The following is a 14,781-nucleotide window of genomic DNA, read 5'->3' on the forward strand; positions in this document are numbered from 1 at the left end:
GAAGCCTATTCGTTTTGGGCACCACTTTGAACTCCGCACCTGACCGGCCCTGAGCTGCTGGTGTAGTAACTTTGGGGTTGCACTGAACCCCCAACGGTAGGCTACCTTGGACCCAAATCTGAACCCTGTAGGTGGGTTACTTACCTGCAAGAACTAAAAATACTTTACCTCCCCCAGGAACTGTGAAAATTGCAGTGTCCACTTTTAAAACAGCTATTTGTGTTTTATGTGAAAAGTATATATGCTACTGTAATTATTCAAAGTTCCTAAAGTACTTACCTGCAATACCTTTCAAATGAGATATTACATGTAGAATTTGAACCTGTGGTTCTTAAAATAAACTAAGAAAATATATTTTTCTATAACAAAAACCTATTGGCCTGGAATTGTTTCTGAGTGTGTGTTCCTCATTTATTGCCTGTATGTATGTACAACAAATGCTTAACACTACTTGTAAGGAAATGCCTCCGTGGCATGGTTGCCCCCTGACTTTTTGCCTTTGCTGATGCTATGTTTACAATTGAAAGTGTGCTGAGGCCTGCTAACCAGGCCCCAGCACCAGTGTTCTTTCCCTAACCTGTACTTTTGTATCCACAATTGGCAGACCCTGGCATCCAGATAAGTCCCTTGTAACTGGTACTTCTAGTACCAAGGGCCCTGATGCCAAGGAAGGTCTCTAAGGGCTGCAGCATGTCTTATGCCACCCTGGAGACCTCTCACTCAGCACAGACACACTGCTTGCCAGCTTGTGTGTGCTAGTGAGGACAAAACGAGTAAGTCGACATGGCACTCCCCTCAGGGTGCCATGCCAGCCTCTCACTGCCTATGCAGTATAGGTAAGACACCCCTCTAGCAGGCCTTACAGCCCTAAGGCAGGGTGCACTATACCATAGGTGAGGGTACCAGTGCATGAGCATGGTACCCCTACAGTGTCTAAACGAAACCTTAGACATTGTAAGTGCAGGGTAGCCATAAGAGTATATGGTCTGGGAGTCTGTCAAACACGAACTCCACAGCACCATAATGGCTACACTGAAAACTGGGAAGTTTGGTATCAAACTTCTCAGCACAATAAATGCACACTGATGCCAGTGTACATTTTATTGCAAAATACACCCCAGAGGGCACCTTAGAGGTGCCCCCTGAAACTTAACCGACTGTCGGTGTAGGCTGACTAGTTCCAGCAGCCTGCCACACTAGAGACATGTTGCTGGCCCCATGGGGAGAGTGCCTTTGTCACTCTGAGGCCAGTAACAAAGCCTGCACTGGGTGGAGATGCTAACACCTCCCCCAGGCAGGAGCTGTAACACCTGGCGGTGAGCCTCAAAGGCTCACCCCTTTGTCACAGCCCAGCAGGGCACTCCAGCTTAGTGGAGTTGCCCGCCCCCTCCGGCCACGGCCCCCACTTTTGGCGGCAAGGCTGGAGGGAACAAAGAAAGCAACAAGGAGGAGTCACTGGCCAGTCAGGACAGCCCCTAAGGTGTCCTGAGCTGAAGTGACTCTAACTTTTAGAAATCCTCCATCTTGCAGATGGAGGATTCCCCCAATAGGGTTAGGATTGTGACCCCCTCCCCTTGGGAGGAGGCACAAAGAGGGTGTACCCACCCTCAGGGCTAGTAGCCATTGGCTACTAACCCCCCAGACCTAAACACGCCCTTAAATTTAGTATTTAAGGGCTACCCTGAACCCTAGAAAATTAGATTCCTGCAACTACAAGAAGAAGGACTGCCTAGCTGAAAACCCCTGCAGAGGAAGACCAGAAGACGACAACTGCCTTGGCTCCAGAAACTCACCGGCCTGTCTCCTGCCTTCCAAAGATCCTGCTCCAGCGACGCCTTCCAAAGGGACCAGCGACCTCGACATCCTCTGAGGACTGCCCCTGCTTCGAAAAGACAAGAAACTCCCGAGGACAGCGGACCTGCTCCAAGAAAGGCTGCAACTTTGTTTCCAGCAGCTTTGAAAGAACCCTGCAAGCTCCCCGCAAGAAGCGTGAGACTTGCAACACTGCACCCGGCGACCCCGACTCGGCTGGTGGAGATCCAACACCTCAGGAGGGACCCCAGGACTACTCTGATACTGTGAGTACCAAAACCTGTCCCCCCTGAGCCCCCACAGCGCCGCCTGCAGAGGGAATCCCGAGGCTTCCCCTGACCGCGACTCTTTGAATCCTAAGTCCCGACGCCTGGGAGAGACCCTGCACCCGCAGCCCCCAGGACCTGAAGGACCGGACTTTCACTGGAGAAGTGACCCCCAGGAGTCCCTCTCCCTTGCCCAAGTGGAGGTTTCCCCGAGGAACCCCCCCCTTGCCTGCCTGCAGCGCTGAAGAGATCCCGAGATCTCTCATAGACTAACATTGCGAACCCGACGCTTGTTTCTACACTGCACCCGGCCGCCCCCGCGCTGCTGAGGGTGAAATTTCTGTGTGGGCTTGTGTCCCCCCCGGTGCCCTACAAAACCCCCCTGGTCTGCCCTCCGAAGACGCGGGTACTTACCTGCAAGCAGACCGGAACCGGGGCACCCCCTTCTCTCCATTCTAGCCTATGTGTTTTGGGCACCACTTTGAACTCTGCACCTGACCGGCCCTGAGCTGCTGGTGTGGTGACTTTGGGGTTGCTCTGAACCCCCAACGGTGGGCTACCTTGGACCAAGAACTGAACCCTGTAAGTGTCTTACTTACCTGGTAAAACTAACAAAAACTTACCTCCCCCAGGAACTGTGAAAATTGCACTAAGTGTCCACTTTTAAAACAGCTATTTGTCAATAACTTGTAAAGTATACATGCAATTTTTATGCTTTAAAGTTCCTAAAGTACTTACCTGCAATACCTTTCGAATGAGATATTACATGTAGAATTTGAACCTGTGGTTCTTAAAATAAACTAAGAAAATATATTTTTCTATACAAAAACCTATTGGCTGGATTTGTCTCCGAGTGTGTGTGTACCTCATTTATTGTCTATGTGTATGTACAACAAATGCTTAACACTACTCCTTGGATAAGCCTACTGCTCGACCACACTACCACAAAATAGAGCATTAGTATTATCTATTTTACCACTATTTTACCTCTAAGGGGAACCCTTGGACTCTGTGCATGCTATTCCTTACTTTGAAATAGCACATACAGAGCCAACTTCCTACATTGGTGGATCAGCGGTGGGGTACAAGACTTTGCATTTGCTGGACTACTCAGCCAATACCTGATCACACGACAAATTCCAAAATTGTCATTAGAAATTGATTTTTGCAATTTGAAAAGTTTTCTAAATTCTTAAAAGACCTGCTAGGGCCTTGTGTTAGATCCTGTTTAGCATTTCTTTTAGAGTTTAAAAGTTTGTAAAAGTTTGAATTAGATTCTAGAACCAGTTGTAGATTCTTAAAAAGTATTCCAACTTTTAGAAGCAAAATGTCTAGCACAGATGTGACTGTGGTGGAACTCGACACCACACCTTACCTCCATCTTAAGATGAGGGAGCTAAGGTCACTCTGTAAAATAAAGAAAATAACAATGGGCCCCAAACCTACCAAAATACAGCTCCAGGAGCTTTTGGCAGAGTTTGAAAAGGCCAACCCCTCTGAGGGTGGCAACTCAGAGGAAGAGGATAGTGACTTGGAGGAAAATTCCCCCCTACCAGTCCTATCTAGGGAGAACAGGGTCCCTCAAACCCTGACTCCAAAAATAATAGTCAGAGATGCTGGTTCCCTCACAGGAGAGACCAACACCTCTGAAATCACTGAGGATAACTCCAGTGAAGATGACCCCCTGTTAGCCAGGATGGTCAAAAGATTGGCTTTGGAAAGACAGATCCTAGCCATAGAGAGGGAAAGACAAGAGATGGGCCTAGGACCCATCAATGGTGGCAGCAACATAAATAGGGTCAGAGATTCTCCTGACATGTTGAAAATCCCTAAAGGGATTGTAACTAAATATGAAGATGGTGATGACATCACCAAATGGTTCACAGCTTTTGAGAGGGCTTGTGTAACCAGAAAAGTGAACAGATCTCACTGGGGTGCTCTCCTTTGGGAAATGTTCACAGGAAAGTGTAGGGATAGACTCCTCACACTCTCTGGACAAGATGCAGAATCTTATGACCTCATGAAGGGTACCCTGATTGAGGGCTTTGGATTCTCCACTGAGGAGTATAGGATTAGATTCAGGGGGGCTCAAAAATCCTCGAGCCAGACCTGGGTTGACTTTGTAGACTACTCAGTGAAAACACTAGATGGTTGGATTCAAGGCAGTGGTGTAAGTAATTATGATGGGCTGTACAATTTATTTGTGAAAGAACACCTGTTAAGTAATTGTTTCAATGATAAACTGCATCAGCATCTGGTAGACCTAGGACCAATTTCTCCCCAAGAATTGGGAAAGAAGGCGGACCATTGGGTCAAGACAAGGGTGTCCAAGACTTCAACAGGGGGTGACCAAAAGAAAGGGGTCACAAAGACTCCCCAGGGGAAGGGTGATGAGACAGCCAAAACTAAAAATAGTAAATAGTCTTCTACAGGCCCCCAAAAACCTGCACAGGAGGGTGGGCCCAGAGCCTCTTCACAAAACAATGGGTACAAGGGTAAAAACTTTGATCCCAAAAAGGCCTGGTGTCATAGCTGTAAACAGCATGGACACCAAACTGGAGACAAGGCCTGTCCCAAGAAAGGTTCCACTCCAAACTCCCATCCAGGTAACACTGGTATGGCTAGTCTCCAAGTGGGATCAACAGTGTGCCCAGAGCAAATCAGGGTCCACACTGAAGCTACTCTAGTTTCTGAGGGTGGGGTGGATTTAGCCACACTAGCTGTCTGGCCGCCTAACATGCAAAAATACAGACAGCAACTCTTAATTAATGGGACTAGAATAGAGGGCCTGAGGGATACAGGTGCCAGTGTCACCATGGTGACAGAGAAACTGGTTTCCCCTGGCTAATACCTGACTGGAAAAACTTACACAGTCACCAACGCTGACAATCAGAGAAAAGTACATCCCATGGCAATGGTTACTTTAGAATGGGGAGGGGTCAATGGCCTGAAACAGGTGGTGGTCTCCTCAAACATCCCAGTGGATTGTCTGCTTGGAAATGACCTGGAGTCCTCTGCATGGGCTGAGGTAGAACTAAAAACCCATGCAGCAATGCTGGGTATCCCTGAACTGGTGTGTGTGAAAACAAGAGCACAATGCAAGGCACAGGGTGAACAAGTAGAGCTGGAGTCTGGAAGAATGGCCCAGCCTACCAAGAGAACAGGAAAGTCAGTTGGGAAACCCACTGCAACACAGCAAAAGAAAGGGAACCTCTCTTCTCAGGAAGAAGTTCTGCCCTCTGAGGGAACTGAGCCTTTGGAGCTTGAACCTTATCAGGTTGGGCTCTTAGGCCCAGGGGGACCCTCAAGGGAGGAGCTGTGTAAGGGACAAGAAACCTGTCCCTCTCTTGAAGGCCTTAGGCAGCAAGCTGCTGAAGAGTCCAAGGGCAAGAAAAATGGAACGCATAGGGTCTATTGGGAAGATGGACTCCTGTACACTGAGGCCAGAGACCCCAAACCTGGTGCCACTAGGAGAGTGGTAGTGCCTCAGCTGTTCAGAGGGTTCATCCTAACATTGGCCCATGACATTCCCCTTGCTGGACATTTGGGACAAACCAAGACGTGGGAGAGGTTAGTCAACTACTTCTACTGGCCCAATATGTCCAACATGGTTAAGGAGTTTTGCCTCTCCTGCCCCACCTGTCAAGCCAGTGGTAAGACAGGTGGGCACCCAAAGGCCCCCCTCATTCCACTTCCAGTGGTGGGGGTCCCCTTTGAAAGAGTGGGTGTGGACATAGTTGGTCCACTGGAACCTCCCACAGCCTCAGGAAATATGTATATCCTGGTAGTAGTGGATCATGCTACCAGGTATTCTGAAGCTATTCCCCTTAGGTCGACTACTGCCCCTGCAGTAGCCAAGGCCCTCATTGGTATCTTTACCAGAGTGGGTTTCCCTAAGGAGGTGGTGTCTGACAGAGGTACCAACTTCATGTCAGCATACCTGAAACATATGTGGAATGAGTGTGGAGTGACTTACAAATTCACTACACCTTACCATCCGCAAACTAATGGCTTGGTTGAGAGATTCAACAAGACATTAAAAGGCATGATGTAGGAAGTTGGCTCTGTATGTGCTATTTCAAAGTAAGGAATAGCATGCACAGAGTCCAAGGGTTCCCCTTAGAGGTAAGATAGTGGCAAAAAGAGATAATACTAATGCTCTATTTTGTGGTAGTGTGGTCGAGCAGTAGGCTTATCCAAGGAGTAGTGTTAAGCATTTGTTGTACATACACATAGACAATAAATGAGGTACACACACTCAGAGACAAATCCAGCCAATAGGTTTTTGTATAGAAAAATATCTTTTCTTAGTTTATTTTAAGAACCATAGGTTCAAATTTTACATGTAATATCTCATTCGAAAGATATTGCAGGTAAGTACTTTAGGAACTTCAAATCATCAAAATTGCATGTATACTTTTCAAGTTATTCACAAATAGCTGTTTTAAAAGTGGACACTTAGTGCAATTTTCACAGTTCCTAGGGGAGGTAAGTATTTGTTAGGTTAACCAGGTAAGTAAGACACTTACAGGGCTTAGTTCTTGGTCCAAGGTAGCCCACCGTTGGGGGTTCAGAGCAACCCCAAAGTCACCACACCAGCAGCTCAGGGCCGGTCAGGTGCAGAGTTCAAAGTGGTGCCCAAAACGCATAGGCTAGAATGGAGAGAAGGGGGTGCCCCGGTTCCGGTCTGCTTGCAGGTAAGTACCCGCGTCTTCGGAGGGCAGACCAGGGGGGTTTTGTAGGGCACCGGGGGAGACACAAGTCCACACAGAGATTTCACCCTCAGCGGCGCGGGGGCGGCCGGGTGCAGTGTAGAAACAAGCGTCGGGTTCGCAATGTTAGTCTATGAGAGATCTCGGGATCTCTTCAGCGCTGCAGGCAGGCAAGGGGGGGATTCCTCGGGGAAACCTCCACTTGGGCAAGGGAGAGGGACTCCTGGGGGTCACTTCTCCAGTGAAAGTCCGGTCCTTCAGGTCCTGGGGGCTGCGGGTGCAGGGTCTCTCCCAGGCGTCGGGACTTTAGGTTCAAAGAGTCGCGGTCAGGGGAAGCCTCGGGATTCCCTCTGCAGGCGGCGCTGTGGGGGCTCAGGTGGGACAGGTTTTGGTACTCACAGTATCAGAGTAGTCCTGGGGTCCCTCCTGAAGTGTTGGATCGCCACCAGCCGAGTCGGGGTCGCCGGGTGCAGTGTTGCAAGTCTCACGCTTCTTGCGGGGAGCTTGCAGGGTTCTTTAAAGCTGCTGGAAACAAAGTTGCAGCTTTTCTTGGAGCAGGTCCGCTGTCCTCGGGAGTTTCTTGTCTTTTCGAAGCAGGGGCAGTCCTCAGAGGATGTCGAGGTCGCTGGTCCCTTTGGAAGGCGTCGCTGGAGCAGGATCTTTGGAAGGCAGGAGACAGGCCGGTGAGTTTCTGGAGCCAAGGCAGTTGTCGTCTTCTGGTCTTCCGCTGCAGGGGTTTTCAGCTGGGCAGTCCTTCTTCTTGTAGTTGCAGGAATCTAATTTTCTAGGGTTCAGGGTAGCCCTTAAATACTAAATTTAAGGGCGTGTTTAGGTCTGGGGGGTTAGTAGCCAATGGCTACTAGCCCTGAGGGTGGGTACACCCTCTTTGTGCCTCCTCCCAAGGGGAGGGGGTCACGATCCTAACCCTATTGGGGGAATCCTCCATCTGCAAGATGGAGGATTTCTAAAAGTTAGAGTCACTTCAGCTCAGGACACCTTAGGGGCTGTCCTGACTGGCCAGTGACTCCTCCTTGTTTTTCTCATTATTTTCTCCGGCCTTGCCGCCAAAAGTGGGGCCTGGCCGGAGGGGGCGGGCAACTCCACTAGCTGGAGTGTCCTGCTGGGTTGGCACAAAGAAGGTGAGCCTTTGAGGCTCACCGCCAGGTGTGACAATTCCTGCCTGGGGGAGGTGTTAGCATCTCCACCCAGTGCAGGCTTTGTTACTGGCCTCAGAGTGACAAAGGCACTCTCCCCATGGGGCCAGCAACATGTCTCGGTTTGTGGCAGGCTGCTAAAACTAGTCAGCCTACACAGATAGTCGGTTAAGTTTCAGGGGGCACCTCTAAGGTGCCCTCTGGGGTGTATTTGACAATAAAATGTACACTGGCATCAGTGTGCATTTATTGTGCTGAGAAGTTTGATACCAAACTTCCCAGTTTTCAGTGTAGCCATTATGGTGCTGTGGAGTTCGTGTTTGACAAACTCCCAGACCATATACTCTTATGGCTACCCTGCACTTACAATGTCTAAGGTTTTGTTTAGACACTGTAGGGGTACCATGCTCATGCACTGGTACCCTCACCTATGGTATAGTGCACCCTGCCTTAGGGCTGTAAGGCCTGCTAGAGGGGTGTCTTACCTATACTGCATAGGCAGTGAGAGGCTGGCATGGCACCCTGAGGGGAGTGCCATGTCGACTTACTCGTTTTGTCCTCACTAGCACACACAAGCTGGCAAGCAGGGTGTCTGTGCTGAGTGAGAGGTCTCCAGGGTGGCATAAGACATGCTGCAGCCCTTAGAGACCTTCCTTGGCATCATGGCCCTTGGTACTAGAAGTACCAGTTACAAGGGACTTATCTGGATGCCAGGGTCTGCCAATTGTGGATACAAAAGTACAGGTTAGGGAAAGAACACTGGTGCTGGGGCCTGGTTAGCAGGCCTCAGCACACTTTCAATTGTAAACATAGCATCAGCAAAGGCAAAAAGTCAGGGGGCAACCATGCCAAGGAGGCATTTCCTTACACATGATCATGGGGCTCCCAGAAAAACTCAAAAGGAGATGGGATGTCCTCTTGCCATGTCTGCTTTTCGCTTACAGAGAGGTGCCACAGAAGGGAGTAGGATTCTCACCCTTTGAACTTCTGTTTGGGCATCCTGTAAGGGGACCACTTGCTCTTGTTAAAGAAGGCTGGGAGAGACCTCTCCATGAGCCTAAACAAGACATAGTGGACTATGTACTTGGCCTTCGCTCTAGAATGGGAGAGTACATGGAAAAGGCAACCAAAAACCTTGAGGCCAGCCAACAGCTCCAGAAGTTTTGGTATGACCAAAAGGCTGCACTGGTTGAGTTCCAACCAGGGCAGAAAGTCTGGGTTCTGGAGCCTGTGGCTCCCAGGGCACTCCAGGACAAATGGAGTGGCCCTTACCCAGTGCTAGAAAGGAAGAGTCAGGTCACCTACCTGGTGGACCTGGGCACAAGCAGGAGCCCCAAGAGGGTGATCCATGTGAACCGCCTTAAGCTCTTCCATGACAGGGCTGATGTGAATCTGTTGATGGTAACAGATGAGGATCAGGAGGCAGAGAGTGAACCTCTCCCTGATCTTCTGTCATCAGACCCAAAAGATGGCACAGTAGATGGAGTGATCTACTCAGACACCCTCTCTGGCCAACAGCAAGCTGATTGTAGGAGAGTCCTACAACAGTTTCCTGAACTCTTCTCCTTAACCCCTGGTCAGACACACCTGTGTAGCCATGATGTGGACACAGGAGACAGCATGCCTGTCAAGAACAAAATCTTTAGACAATCTGACCATGTTAAGGAAAGCATCAAGGTGGAAGTCCACAAGATGCTGGAATTGGGAGTAATTGAGCGCTCTGACAGCCCCTGGGCTAGCCCAGTGGTCTTAGTCCCCAAACCTCACACCAAAGATGGAAAGAAAGAGATGAGGTTTTGTGTGGACTACAGAGGGCTCAATTCTGTCACCAAGACAGATGCTCATCCAATTCCAAGAGCTGATGAGCTCATAGATAAATTAGGTGCTGCCAAATTCTTAAGTACCTTTGACTTGACAGCAGGGTACTGGCAAATAAAAATGGCACCTGGAGCAAAAGAGAAAACAGCATTCTCCACACCTGATGGGCATTATCAGTTTACTGTTATGCCCTTTGGTTTAAAGAATGCCCCTGCCACCTTCCAAAGGTTGGTGAATCAAGTCCTTGCTGGCTTGGAGTCCTTTAGCACAGCTTATCTTGATGATATTGCTGTCTTTAGCTCCACCTGGCAGGATCACCTGGTCCACCTGAAGAAGGTTTTGAAGGCTCTGCAATCTGCAGGCCTCTCTATCAAGGCATCCAAATGCCAGATAGGGCAGGGAACTGTGGTTTACTTGGGCCACCTTGTAGGTGGAGGCCAAGTTCAGCCACTCCAACCCAAGATCCAGACTATTCTGGACTGGGTAGCTCCAAAAACCCAGACTCAAGTCAGGGCATTCCTTGGCTTGACTGGGTATTACAGGAGGTTTGTGAAGGGATATGGATTCATTGTGAGAGCCCTCACTGAACTCACCTCCAAGAAAATGCCCAAGAAAGTGAACTGGACTGTGGAATGCCAACAGGCCTTTGACACCCTGAAACAAGCAATGTGCTCAGCACCAGTTCTAAAAGCTCCAGATTATTCTAAGCAGTTCATTGTGCAGACTGATGCCTCTGAACATGGGATAGGGGCAGTTTTGTCCCAAACCAATGATGATGGCCTTGACCAGCCTGTTGCTTTCATTAGCAGGAGGTTACTCCCCAGGGAGCAGCGTTGGAGTGCCATTGAGAGGGAGGCCTTTGCTGTGGTTTGGTCCCTGAAGAAGCTGAGACCATACCTCTTTGGGACTCACTTCCTAGTTCAAACTGACCACAGACCTCTCAAATGGCTGATGCAAATGAAAGGTGAAAATCCTAAACTGTTGAGGTGGTCCATCTCCCTACAGGGAATGGACTTTATAGTGGAACACAGACCTGGGACTGCCCATGCAGATGGCCTTTCCAGGTTCTTCCACTTAGAAAATGAAGACTCTCTTGGGAAAGGTTAGTCTCATCCTCTTTCGTTTGGGGGGGGGTTGTGTAAGGAAATGCCTCCTTGGCATGGTTGCCCCCTGACTTTTTGCCTTTGCTGATGCTATGTTTACAATTGAAAGTGTGCTGAGGCCTGCTAACCAGGCCCCAGCACCAGTGTTCTTTCCCTAACCTGTACTTTTGTATCCACAATTGGCAGACCCTGGCATCCAGATAAGTCCCTTGTAACTGGTACTTCTAGTACCAAGGGCCCTGATGCCAAGGAAGGTCTCTAAGGGCTGCAGCATGTCTTATGCCACCCTGGAGACCTCTCACTCAGCACAGACACACTGCTTGCCAGCTTGTGTGTGCTAGTGAGGACAAAACGAGTAAGTCGACATGGCACTCCCCTCAGGGTGCCATGCCAGCCTCTCACTGCCTATGCAGTATAGGTAAGACACCCCTCTAGCAGGCCTTACAGCCCTAAGGCAGGGTGCACTATACCATAGGTGAGGGTACCAGTGCATGAGCATGGTACCCCTACAGTGTCTAAACGAAACCTTAGACATTGTAAGTGCAGGGTAGCCATAAGAGTATATGGTCTGGGAGTCTGTCAAACACGAACTCCACAGCACCATAATGGCTACACTGAAAACTGGGAAGTTTGGTATCAAACTTCTCAGCACAATAAATGCACACTGATGCCAGTGTACATTTTATTGCAAAATACACCCCAGAGGGCACCTTAGAGGTGCCCCCTGAAACTTAACCGACTGTCGGTGTAGGCTGACTAGTTCCAGCAGCCTGCCACACTAGAGACATGTTGCTGGCCCCATGGGGAGAGTGCCTTTGTCACTCTGAGGCCAGTAACAAAGCCTGCACTGGGTGGAGATGCTAACACCTCCCCCAGGCAGGAGCTGTAACACCTGGCGGTGAGCCTCAAAGGCTCACCCCTTTGTCACAGCCCAGCAGGGCACTCCAGCTTAGTGGAGTTGCCCGCCCCCTCCGGCCACGGCCCCCACTTTTGGCGGCAAGGCTGGAGGGAACAAAGAAAGCAACAAGGAGGAGTCACTGGCCAGTCAGGACAGCCCCTAAGGTGTCCTGAGCTGAAGTGACTCTAACTTTTAGAAATCCTCCATCTTGCAGATGGAGGATTCCCCCAATAGGGTTAGGATTGTGACCCCCTCCCCTTGGGAGGAGGCACAAAGAGGGTGTACCCACCCTCAGGGCTAGTAGCCATTGGCTACTAACCCCCCAGACCTAAACACGCCCTTAAATTTAGTATTTAAGGGCTACCCTGAACCCTAGAAAATTAGATTCCTGCAACTACAAGAAGAAGGACTGCCTAGCTGAAAACCCCTGCAGAGGAAGACCAGAAGACGACAACTGCCTTGGCTCCAGAAACTCACCGGCCTGTCTCCTGCCTTCCAAAGATCCTGCTCCAGCGACGCCTTCCAAAGGGACCAGCGACCTCGACATCCTCTGAGGACTGCCCCTGCTTCGAAAAGACAAGAAACTCCTGAGGACAGCGGACCTGCTCCGAGAAAGGCTGCAACTTTGTTTCCAGCAGCTTTGAAAGAACCCTGCAAGCTCCCCGCAAGAAGCGTGAGACTTGCAACACTGCACCCGGCGACCCCGACTCGGCTGGTGGAGATCCAACACCTCAGGAGGGACCCCAGGACTACTCTGATACTGTGAGTACCAAAACCTGTCCCCCCTGAGCCCCCACAGCGCCGCCTGCAGAGGGAATCCCGAGGCTTCCCCTGACCGCGACCCTTTGAATCCTAAGTCCCGACGCCTGGGAGAGACCCTGCACCCGCAGCCCCCAGGACCTGAAGGACCGGACTTTCACTGGAGAAGTGACCCCCAGGAGTCCCTCTCCCTTGCCCAAGTGGAGGTTTCCCCGAGGAACCCCCCCCTTGCCTGCCTGCAGCGCTGAAGAGATCCCGAGATCTCTCATAGACTAACATTGCGAACCCGACGCTTGTTTCTACACTGCACCCGGCCGCCCCCGCGCTGCTGAGGGTGAAATTTCTGTGTGGGCTTGTGTCCCCCCCGGTGCCCTACAAAACCCCCCTGGTCTGCCCTCCGAAGACGCGGGTACTTACCTGCAAGCAGACCGGAACCGGGGCACCCCCTTCTCTCCATTCTAGCCTATGTGTTTTGGGCACCACTTTGAACTCTGCACCTGACCGGCCCTGAGCTGCTGGTGTGGTGACTTTGGGGTTGCTCTGAACCCCCAACGGTGGGCTACCTTGGACCAAGAACTGAACCCTGTAAGTGTCTTACTTACCTGGTAAAACTAACAAAAACTTACCTCCCCCAGGAACTGTGAAAATTGCACTGTGTCCACTTTTAAAACAGCTATTTGTCAATAACTTATAAAGTATACATGCAATTTTTATGCTTTAAAGTTCCTAAAGCACTTACCTGCAATACCTTTCGAATGAGATATTACATGTAGAATTTGAACCTGTGGTTCTTAAAATAAACTAAGAAAAGATATTTTTCTATACAAAAACCTATTGGCTGGATTTGTCTCTGAGTGTGTGTACCTCATTTATTGTCTATGTGTATGTACAACAAATGCTTAACACTACTCCTTGGATAAGCCTACTGCTCGACCACACTACCACAAAATAGAGCATTAGTATTATCTATTTTTACCACTATTTTACCTCTAAGGGGAACCCTTGGACTCTGTGCATGCTATTCCTTACTTTGAAATAGCACATACAGAGCCAACTTCCTACACTACTCCTTTGATAAGCCTACTGCTCGACCACACTACCACAAAATAGAGCATTGGTATTATCTCTTTTTGCCACTATCTTACCTCCAAGGGGAACCCTTGGATTCTGTGCATGCTATTCCTTACTTTGAAATAGCACATACAGAGCCAACTTCCTACACGCCCGAGGTGACCTGTTGGTGTTGCTCTGGACTTCACTCCATACTTACCTTAAGTCCTGGCGATTGGTCCCGTAAGTCGCTGTACTATACCTGAATGCAGTATTGGTTTTTCCTCCAAAGGATAACATTGCTGCCTCTGAAAAATGCTCGACTTTCGAAACCTGAAAGTATTTAGCATGCAAAACATACTTACCTTATCGCTATATATATATATATATATATATATATGTTTGATGGCATGTGTAGCTGCAGATACACCTGCTTTGCATAAATCCGCCATTGAGTGTTGTGCTTGGAGTGTTACAAGTTGTTTTTCTTCGAAGAGATCGAGTGACTCCTCCTCTCAGTGATAGTGTGCATGGGCATTGAGTCCTTTGTTAGATTGTTTTCTTTCCACCGTTTGGACGTGTTGCCTCTTGCTCCGGTAGATCTCGGTTTGGTACTATCTGAATTTCTGTCTTCTATAGTTCTCGATCACGTTTTCTAAACTTACATTCAATCCAATTGAAATCGTCGAGGTCGATTAAACACCTTTTTCAGGCAACCTCACTCTTCTTGGGCCTACTTTGACGTGTGGCTGCCGAACAACGTCAAGCTGATGGAACGGACTCTGTTCCACTTTTGCCCTCTGTGTCACGCCACGTTCCCGTACACCGATCAGCACTCCGTGTGCAATCTCTGCCTTTCTCAGGATCAGGGAGAAGAAAGCTGTGAAGCGGGTCGATCTTTTCGCTCGAAGAAGACTCATAGGGATCGAAGAGCGCACATCAGGACAAAATTAATTGTTAACAATGGAGAAAGTTCAGGCCCTAAGTCACATTGCCTTCAATGTAAGCGGGGACTGATCGGAAGCCAGTGAAGTTGACAAACTATAGGTTAGGCATGACAAACTCTAGGTATCACTAATATCAAACTAGAATCATTGAATTATATACAGATTTTCCTATCCTCTGTTTCATCTTCTCATGTGTTCAGTGTGTTGAGATTGTTACTGATATCAAGTGAATTTATCCTTTACAAAGTGATGGTGGTAGCTT

General features: G+C 49.3%; 1 protein-coding gene across 6 annotated transcripts in view; it reads left to right on the forward strand.

Moving 5' to 3' along the window:
* Window positions 1-14,781, forward strand: part of CSTF2 (cleavage stimulation factor subunit 2) — a 348,937-nt gene that overhangs the window by 133,784 nt on the left and 200,372 nt on the right. The window lies entirely within an intron of this gene.

This window comes from Pleurodeles waltl, chromosome 2_1 (genome assembly GCF_031143425.1).
Source record: "Pleurodeles waltl isolate 20211129_DDA chromosome 2_1, aPleWal1.hap1.20221129, whole genome shotgun sequence".
NCBI lineage: Eukaryota > Metazoa > Chordata > Amphibia > Caudata > Salamandridae > Pleurodeles > Pleurodeles waltl.